Raw genomic sequence first — 10448 nt, 5'->3', positions numbered from 1 at the left:
CCATGAGTTACACATTTCCATATCCACATCACCTAGCACAGTATGTGGTATTTGTATATGTTTACTACATTGTGCTCAATTACCATATTCCCCTTTTTGACATCTCAGACTATAAACCAAGCTTTAAGTCCAGTCCTGAGGTCCTCGGGTAGCATTTTGGAAGAGAGGTGTGCTCAGTTTCTACCACCAGCTCAGGGGGTGGTGGATTTAAAACTGCAGAGTAGAGAATATATCTATGTATGTGTGTGTGTGTATATAGGTATGTGTGAATGTATAATTGTGTGTACACACACACACACACACATATATATACTATTTTGAATACATGTTGGTTTCTTAAGTCTTAGAATTTATAACCTGAATTACCAGGCACGTCCCAACTTACTGAGTTTTGACTATGGGATATTAGGTTCGACATTTTCACATACTTTATCTCATTAATCCTCACATAAAACCCATTAAATCTCTGAGGAGCCTAAGGTCTGAAGACACTGTTTTCTGTCAAAGGTCACGTACACAGAAAACAAAGTTATTATACTTAAATCAAGGTATGTTTGTCTCAGAAGAATTACTTTTACTCCCCTCTGCATACTAACTCATTCAACTTGTTTTATTACGCTCTAAAAAATTTTTTTAATAAGCTTCTGAAAGTTTAATGCATGCTATGCCCTGTGCCATAGACAGGACTGGGAAAGAGAAAAGGTATGGTGTTCATTTTCTAGGAGCTCAAGTCTACTGATTGTGTGGGAAAATGACTCTAACCCACTTTTCAAAAAGAATTCCAAACCAGCAATCAAGGCATTCTAGGCCTTGCCTTGTGAGAATGAGCACACATGATATGCCATGTTTGGGGCTGTATGAGTGATTCGGTATGAATGGAGTTGTGCAAATCTGGAGGAGACGAGATGAAGCCTTCCTGGACACAGCAAGTTTCAGTAAGTTCAATGAATCTGCCCATTCATAATTATTTTAAACTCTCTAGAAAAAAAAAAAAAAAGGAATGAAGCTGTTCATTAGACTGAATTAATCAATTTATTAACGAAACAGACAAACTGGATTCAGTGGAAAAAGACCTGCCCATAAGTCTCTTTAGACAGCGTTCTGGGTTTTGTTGCAGGTGTAGTCACAAAGTTGCTACTCCAGTGCAGGGATGGAATCAACTGCAGATCCATCTCCAAGGCAGCTCCTGAAGTTGAGAGGTTCCCCTCATCAGGAGCCAACAACTCACCTACATGACTGAGCTGGCAAATATAGGCTCAGGGCTGAAGTCTGTTTTGATTTTCTGTAAAGCATCCCAGGATGTTGCTTGTTGAGAAGACTTATGGTAATGTCATAGTTCTACATGCAGTAACATACATTTGCTGAGTAGGACTGCTACAGAGCAGTCGAAACATGGCTGCCACTTTTGTCTTCATGTTGGGGAGGCACAGAGCTTGCGTAATTTAAGAAAAGGCCAGAACAGCTGAAACTTCTCAAAGTTATCTCAACTTGGAAACACATCAGGACTGTGACACCCCATAAATAAAAACTTACTCGAACTTAGGTTACTGTTTATTTGTAGAATTCAGTTGGGGATCTATGGCCCAGGTATATGCCATCTCCTTTACACTGCCTTTGCTGATTCTCATTGCTAGAAATAGTCTCTCATTCCTTGGAGAAAAGTGTTTTCTACCATTCATACAATAGCTATATAGTTACATGAATGAGCTACAGCATAGTCCTTGAAGGTAATGGGGCCCATATCTAATTTTTTTAAAGTAAATTTCCCTTAGCACTTACATGCCTTGCCAATAACAAGTAATTATTAAAAAGTTACTGAATAAAATTTAACAAGGCATACCAGGGTTTTTATGGCAACTTGTTTTTATTATAACCGATATTTTTATTGGGGCTCACATTTCTTTACTAAATAATTGGTTACTTTTGGAAATAAAGAACCATAAAACTTATTTGGTCCATTTCTTGAGGCTAAGAAAATAAATATTTGCAAAACCAAGCTCATACACTAGAGCCAGCTTTGAAAGCATATGCATGACAATTCAGAAATGCTTCTCTAGACAATCTTGAATTTCATTAGGTGTAACTTTCTGAAAATAACGTTTTCAGTCAACCCTCCTCTTCTGTGATTTTTTTTTGGGGGGGTAGATGAATGAACATTATGTCCATAAAACTTTTAAAGATTTGCTACCAAATGTTTACTAGACTATGAAACAATGTAATAGTCATCCAAGTTACTGGAGGCTTTTGATGATTCCATGGAAACGAATGTGCGATAATCAGGAGGAAGAGGGCTTCAGGATTCTCCAAATCCAATTCAGTTGAAAATTTTGAAAAATGGGGATGCAACAGTTTTCATTCAGGATAGTTTTGCCATTGAAATTCTTGGAATAAAATGTCCTCCTTTATAATTCTTTTAATTCAGGTTTCATCTGAAGAAGTCTATCACTCTATTTAAAAGGTCTATCACCTTTAAATGTACACAAAAAAGCAAACTATTATACAAAATTAATTTCTAAAATAAGCCAAGTTTTTCTGTCATTTATATAGTGCATTTATTTGAAAAAATATTCAAGCCCCTATATTTTAAAAATTTGAGATATCAAATAGCAAATGATCAATGATCACATTAGCCATGATTTCAGAATATTATCATTTTTTCTCTGCACATTAATAAACAAACCTAAATAATGTTTAAGATTACGGCTTCAGAACAGATTCAACAGCTTTGCTTAAAAACAAGGTATCAGATTTCAGAAACCCATCAAACTAATTTTTATAGAGTTGAGAAACAAGAGTTGAAGACTGTAAAACTTCACCGTTTGACCATTTCTGTTTTCTCATAAATGGGGATAATGAGAATATATACCTCATAGGGTAATTCTGGAAATGAGTTAAAACACATAACATGAAAGGTAATACCACTGCATTAACTATAAAAATGGGAGAAAATTTTTTATTCTCCAATTTAGGTGGTATATTTTAAATTCTCCCCTGGTTAAGAGTGTGGTATGCTCTGGAGCCAGAAGGGCCAGAGTTCAATTCCTGCTCTTCCACCTAACAACCTGGGTGAACGTAGGCATGCTACTCAACGTTTTTATGGCTCACCTTTCCCATCTGTAAAATGAAGGCGGAAACAGAAGCAATCTCATAGGGTTGATGTAAGGGTTAAATGAATGCCTTGCTCACAATGTGCACTCCAAAAGAGTTGCCAACAATTTCCTACAAAGACAACTTGTATATGATAAATTGAATACGGTATAATTTGGCATTTTTTTTTCCCAATCATAAATGCAAAGAGGCAGAGAAACTCTGTTGACCAGAATATATTATACTGTTTACAGTAAAGCTGGGGAAACACAATAGGTTTATCACTAGCTAGTAATGTATTCCACAAGTTCACATATAAGAGTGTTATCTATACTGATACAGTAGAACATGGCATACCAAATCATGGGTTCTCAAGCTGACTTCCCACAGTACTTTATATCTTTTTTGTGAATCTTAAATTCCACTGCAGAGAGGGCACAGTTTATTAGAGGAACAAGTTCAATATAGCTGGTACATGGTATCCAAGCAGGGAGTATTAGAGGTGAGGCTGGAGAAGTAAGAAACACTAGGCCAGGAAGGGCCTTGTAAGCTATGTTTAGGACTTGATCCCAAAGGCAACAGGAAACTATTACATCTTTTTAATCAGACACAAATGGGTTTGAGTTTTACAAATGTCACTCTGACTACAGTGTTGAGAATAGATGGAGGGGGCAAGGGTGAGAGAATTAAAGGAGTGAAGGATAATGTCCGGGTTTTTCTGACCAGATTACAAGCTTCTGTAATGCAGAGGCCACAGTACCGGGGTCCCATCCACATCACCAAGCCTAGAGCCTTCTATGTACTAGGTAGGACCTTAAAGGTCTGTGAAAGTAGTGCAGGAATCATCATGTCTATCTAGAAACATAGATGATACCATCCTAAAAGAACAGTAAATCATCAAATGTTAAATGTATAATTAGAGGAATGTGACCTTGGCCATTTATTGCCCTAATTGTCTGTCACCTCACTTAAAAATCAATATATTACGTAGAAGCCCTGGAAAATTGGAATTAAAAAAAAAAAACCATAATTAGACTATTCTGGGTATATGGCGACAGTGACATTGTTGATTCTGAATCTATACAAAAACATGTAACATAACTAAAAACCCCTGGACAACATCTATGATAACTAGGTGACAACATATACCCAAAACTAAAAAAAGCAAGTGGTTAGGTACATATCACAGACAGCTATGAGACGCCATGATACCAGCATCTGTGCAGGAAAAAGCAGAAGGATTTTCAGGCAGCCTGTGATACAGGGAAATCCACAAAGCTCCAATAGATACTTAATGGAAAGTACAGAGAGCAAAGATGAAAAAAAGGTGATGAATTTGGGAGGTATTCTGTAGGGTCCAGTTTATAAACCAGTGGTTAGGTCTGGGGTGCTGAATGAGCTTGGAGCCTATGAACTCTTGAAATTAACAAGCTAAGCTACCTTCCAGGATGAAATCCCACACTGAGGAAAAACAGCTGAAACAGAAGCAAAACAGGACAGGACAGAGGCCACAGGGGCAAAGGAAAGAAAAAGTCCACATAAAAATGGGAATGGAAACAGAAGACCTAGATCTGGGAAAATGTGAGGCCATAATTTTGACTGTTTTTTTTTTTGAAGCTAACAGAAGAGGAAGCTCTAAAGTTATGAAATTAGAAAGCCATCCTGTCCCCCGTCCCCCTCCTAAAGGCAAAGCACATCTTATTTCCCACGGAAGAAAAAAAAAGAGCAAAAGAAAAGTATTGTGAGTGAATCCCATACAAAACTATTATGAGAAAAAAGATAATAAGCTCCTCAGATACTGTGAAAACACTCCAGAAATATACCTATAAAAATGAAAACTATAAGCAATTATTTTAAAACGAGCTAAGGGAAAATAATGAAGACGAAAGAACAACATAAATCACTATTAGAGAAGTTTGGAAATGAGATGACTGAATAAAAGAAAGATTTAAAAAGAGAGATGACAGAATTCAAGAAATAATTAGAAACAAGGAAAAGGTCATTTCAGAAATGAAACTAAACTAGAAGGAACATAAGGGTGAATAAATACAATGAAGAAATAGAATGTGAGAATATAATGAAATACACAAAGGATGAAAATGTGAAAATTGAAAAACAAAAGATAAAAAAGGTTAGAGGGCAAGTGATAGCTACAGAAGATAGGCAAAGAAGATCCAATATATGTATGATAGAATTTTCTTGAGCAAACAAAACCAAAGCAATAAAACAAATATTAAAAATTATAATTGAAGAAAACCTTGAAATTTATTTTAAAATAATAAAAACCACTTACTAAATGAGCATACATTATCCCTGAGTAAAAACACCTAGAATGACTAACATTAGAATATAGTATAGTGAAATTCTTAGGCTTCGAAGAAAAGAAAAATATATATTGGGCATCCAGGCAAAACCAAGTCACTTATATGTGAAAGAAAATTAGACACTGAGCAATGTTTTATGTAAGACCATGAAGTAACATAATTAGAGAGCGTTAAGGAAAGAATTTGTGAGCTGTGGCTTTTACAGTCAGCCAAATGGACCTTTAAATATAAAGGCCGGAGACAAACAGTTAAAAACGTGCAGAACTCGGGGAATACTGTTCCCATGACCCCTTCCAGAGGAATCAACTGGAGAAGAAAGTTCAGACAAACAAAAAGGATAGACAAACACTGACCTATGAACTGGGGTGAGCATTACAAATATATTTACTTGTAGAATTAAAACTAAATGATGATTATAGGAGACAGCATAGTATTGAATGGCTATATGCTTCCATGTAGCATCTAGAACATACAGTACAAATATTTAAAAATGGAGGGAAATGAAAAATATATACAAAAATAGAAAACATTTGATGACTGACTTATAACAGAGAGAAAAAAAAAAAGGCAATGGAGGACAAACCATTAATGAAACACAACAAGAGCTACCTAAACAAAGCAGGACGCAATAAGGGCGGAGGAAAGAGTAGAAGATTGACTTCTTTGAAGTCCACCTTGTGTAGATTTGACTGTGGAACCTGTAAATATTTTTATATTGTTACAAAAAAATACATTCTTAAAAGCCTCTAAAAATTATAATGAAACGAATGATCACACAAATATATCTACACTTACGAGCTATTTCAAGTGATTTTAAAACACAGAAACTTGACTGGATATTCTTAGTGAAATATGTACTAAAGACAAAAGAACAGTCAAAGAAAAAAATCTTAAACTACTTTTAGTAATTACTTTACTGGTGGTCACGATGGTATAGTGATTCTGAGAATGCTCTTTGCATACAGTGGGGTAAATGAGCAATTATGCTGGCGCCATTGAAATGTAATATTTTTAATGTGGATGAAAAGAGAGAGTAAAATCAGTGATAAAAAATACAAACAACGAAGTCTTGAATTTGAACTGAATCTGTCAGTATGAACAAATACATTTTATCTTAAATAAAAAAAAAAAATCTAAATTTCCCTGAAAAGGCCTGGAAACGACAAACCTAGCATTCAGATTGTGGTTCCTAAAGGTTATTTCCCAATAAAGGAGTCAGAGACTTCTGGTCTAGACAAGGAAAGGTCCAATGAGTCTAGAAAATGTAAACATACCAGAAAGCAAAAAAGAAAGCGAAGATTAGCAGGGAAGAAACAGACTCAGGAACCACCTTGAATAACCTTCCATTGGCTGAAGGTGAGTTGATTTTAGCATCAATTCGGATAGCAAATATAATGGATTGAAGCACGTTAAATGTGTTTAAATCAATGGTTCAAAACAGAACAGAACAAAATCTGACTGGCCACCTTTGGAAAATGCTAAGAACCAATTCTTTTTTTAAAAACTGAAAACTACAGGGAAAGAATCAAGTATTTATCTTGCTTTCCCTATATGATCTGTACCTCCAAGTGATAAAGCAGTTGAAGTTTTTCTCAACAAAAATATTCAAACCAACAAGCAAAAACAACAGTTATTATTTAATAATAGAATTGTTATATAATAGTTATTTAATACAATAGAATTATTATTCAATATAACAGAATCATTATTTAATATTAATTATTACTTTGCAATCACTAATGAATGCATGAATTCAGGCAGTGATCACTGTCGCTAATAAACCACAGAGATGATAAGGAAGCGTGTCCTTCCTGGAAGTGAGAGAAGTATAAAACAGCCCCTCTGAAACCACTGTGCCCTCCCCCCCGCCCCCGCCAAGTGAACCAGAATCTAAACAAATCTCTCTCTATAAATGCCAATTATAGTAAACACAGGGGACAGAGGAATACACTAAACCACACGAAAACCAAAACCAAACTCACTGCTGTTGAATCTATTCTGACTCATAGTGACCCTGTAGGACAGAGCAGAAGTGTCCCACAAGGTTTCCAAGAAGCGGCCGGTGGATTCCAATTGCAACCTCTTGGTTAGCAGCCAAGCTCTTAACCATTGCCCCACCAGGGTTCCATGCAGATAAAAATCAAGAACTTTTCTCAGATGTGGGGAACTTTATAGGGGAAACAATCTGACTTCTTCATATAAAAACAGAGAGATGGAAAGGGAATTTATAGATCAATAGGAATTTAAGTGACAAATATCAACTGATTACAACAAATGGATCTCATTTGGATCTCAATTCAAACAATGTGTAAAACATTACACAATTTGGGAAATGGGAACATCGACTGAATATGTGATGATATTAAGGAATTACTGTTATTTTTCATAGATGAGATAATGGTATTGTCGCTTTTTTTTTAAAGAGGCTAACATATTTTTTACACAAATAATGTGTTCCTTCTGTTTGTTTGCCAATCACACCCCTCCTGAGGTATTTTCATAAGCAGCACTATGTGAATTTTCTTTTTTACAACAACATGTAAAAGAAAAAAAACTGGCATAATGGTGTTTATGAAAATAGCTTGCAGGGGGAGGGCATGGTTGGCACAAACGTAGATGGCGCACGTTATTTGTGTAAAAATACGGTGTATCTCTCTTAGAGAAACATACTAATATATTTCAGTTGAAATATGTGATACGGGGGGTTTGTTTCAAAATAATTTGGGGTTGGTGGAAGGAGTGGGCGGGGTATAGATGAAATAGACTTACAATTGCCTAAACCAGCTGATGGATAAACTGAATTTATATTTTTCTCTGCACTTCTGAGTATGATGAACTTTTCCATAAAAAAATGGGAATAAAATAAAATAAAAACTGCTTTTACCACCCTGACAATGCAAGTGAAAGGGCATCTTTTCAACCCTTTAGCTGCCAGTATAAAGCCGTTACAGGTTTCTCGAAGCTTGGGGAAAGAGAATCTCCACAATTTTAAGTGACCAAATGTGAAATTAAATCAGGTTATCCGTGAGTCTATGTCATCTACTCTGCATATACCCCTGGACTGTAACTTGATGTAAAAGATCAGAAATCTGCATCTGAGGTTTATTGTCCTTAGAAAGGATAATGCACGGTTTTTATTCCATCTTTCTAATTAGTAATTTAAGCATATGTTCAGCATTTAACTCTAAATGTTTGCCTTTTCCCCAAGCTCGAAGACAGCTGTCCAAGATTGGAATGCCAGAAAACATTTAAATATCAACATCTGTTGAATTATGCTAATTTAGTGTAATATAATTGGGCATGAGTTGGAATTGATCGGAAGTCTATAGAATAAACAAAAGCAAACTCTCACCGATATTTTGGCATACAAACAAATCACTAAGGGATGATGGAAAAAATATTCATTTCTAAAGAGAAAAGCAAAGTGAAAGTGCTGATTATAAAGATACTGATTCTTTTTTAAAACATAGTTCTAACTCTATGGGACTTTTTTGTTATAAAAAATTTTAAAAAATTGATCTCATAATTGAATGGAAATGCAAATTAGATAAAACGGGCGACAGTTGATATTTGAATATTTTATAATTAAGTTGAACATACTAATGATGCTTAAATATATATTAAATACATTTAAATATTTAATTGCAGGAATCACCCTGCAATCTAACATAATTAAATACATTAGACTGCAGGGTGAGTCCTGTTATATTATGAGCAGTTACCGCAAAATGCAAGACTTGAGGTGATTTTTGTCCTATAGACATAAAATGGTATTCTTCAACTGAAAGCATTATTGAGGTAGGAAACGAATTTAGCAGGTTTATTCCAGGGACTATAAGGTACAAATTAACAAGTAACAGCTGTTGTTTATTGTATTGTTGATTTAAAATATTAATTTTACAATGCTTTTATTAATAAATCCAGAATGTATAACTTGTTTGTTCTGGGCACTATTTTGGCACACACACACACAGATTAACACATTCCCAAATGCACCTGTAATGAAGCTATAACCCAGGCAGCAGTGGTGGGCCAAGCTGCTGTTGATACAGCCCTGCAGGTGTACCTTAGTCATTTCCTTGGGGAACCACGGCTGGGAGCTAAAGGTTAGACCAGCATCCACACCTGTTCATCACAGGGCCAATCTGGAGGGTGCCAACTGTGAAACAGACACGTGTCCTGAAGGAAACGGACTTCACAAATTCATCTCAACTACAGGTCACTGGAACAGCTTTGACATGCTAACTATGTGCCATCATTAGTGACCATGGCCAAATTCTACTGCAGTTCTAGAAGGGTGAGGCTGGGTGTACTCCTAGGCATGTGAAAACGTCAAGTTCATCTACCAGATTTCAAGACAGAGGGGACCTAAGCCATACGTGCCTCCCTACAAAGCCGTGGGTTGTTTTTCATTTACCACACCCTGCACACATGACGTATTTCTGATTGGCAAGTCTCCCCCACTCCACCTTTTTTTTTTTTTTTTTCCCCTCCCTGTGTGGGTTATTCATATTAAATGGAGAAGCAATCTCTCTAAATTCTAACTGGCTGAAAACTAATTTTATTTAGTATAACCACAACTTAAAATAACCGTCTCTAATCATTAAAACCTTGGCAAGGAATGTTAGGAATTTCAGGATGAGAAAAAGACAGTAGGCTTGAGAATTGGCAATATGAGAATAGGGCCTTTTAAAAAATACAATAATTTGGTCATATAGGATAAAATAGATTAATTAAATCCCTCAAAAGCCATTTTATATCGTACATGTGGTATATTTCCAATTATTCTACTCTAAGTATCTAAAAAGGCACTTTCCTATCTGGAGGACAGGTAAACCATGAAATCTAATGCTAACTTAAAGTTTAGAAAATAAATAAGCATTAAAATTTTTATTTTTGAAATAAGAATTTAAAGGCAGTTTCCAGTCATCATTTTGAACATATAAATATAAAATAAACTGTAAAATGTTGAGTGATATAACTTGCTTTACAATATGGCATTAAGTCATGACAGCTTTAATATGGGTTTTGTTTTTT

General features: G+C 35.4%; 1 protein-coding gene across 4 annotated transcripts in view; it reads right to left on the bottom strand.

Moving 5' to 3' along the window:
- GPATCH2 (G-patch domain containing 2) overlaps positions 1 to 10448 on the bottom strand; it is a 200365-nt gene that overhangs the window by 27969 nt on the left and 161948 nt on the right. The window lies entirely within an intron of this gene.

The sequence above is a fragment of the Loxodonta africana genome, chromosome 25, assembly GCF_030014295.1.
Source record: "Loxodonta africana isolate mLoxAfr1 chromosome 25, mLoxAfr1.hap2, whole genome shotgun sequence".
In the NCBI taxonomy this organism is placed as follows: domain Eukaryota; kingdom Metazoa; phylum Chordata; class Mammalia; order Proboscidea; family Elephantidae; genus Loxodonta; species Loxodonta africana.
Note: the sequence above shows the minus strand (reverse complement) of the source record. Positions and strands in the feature narration are given on the sequence as shown.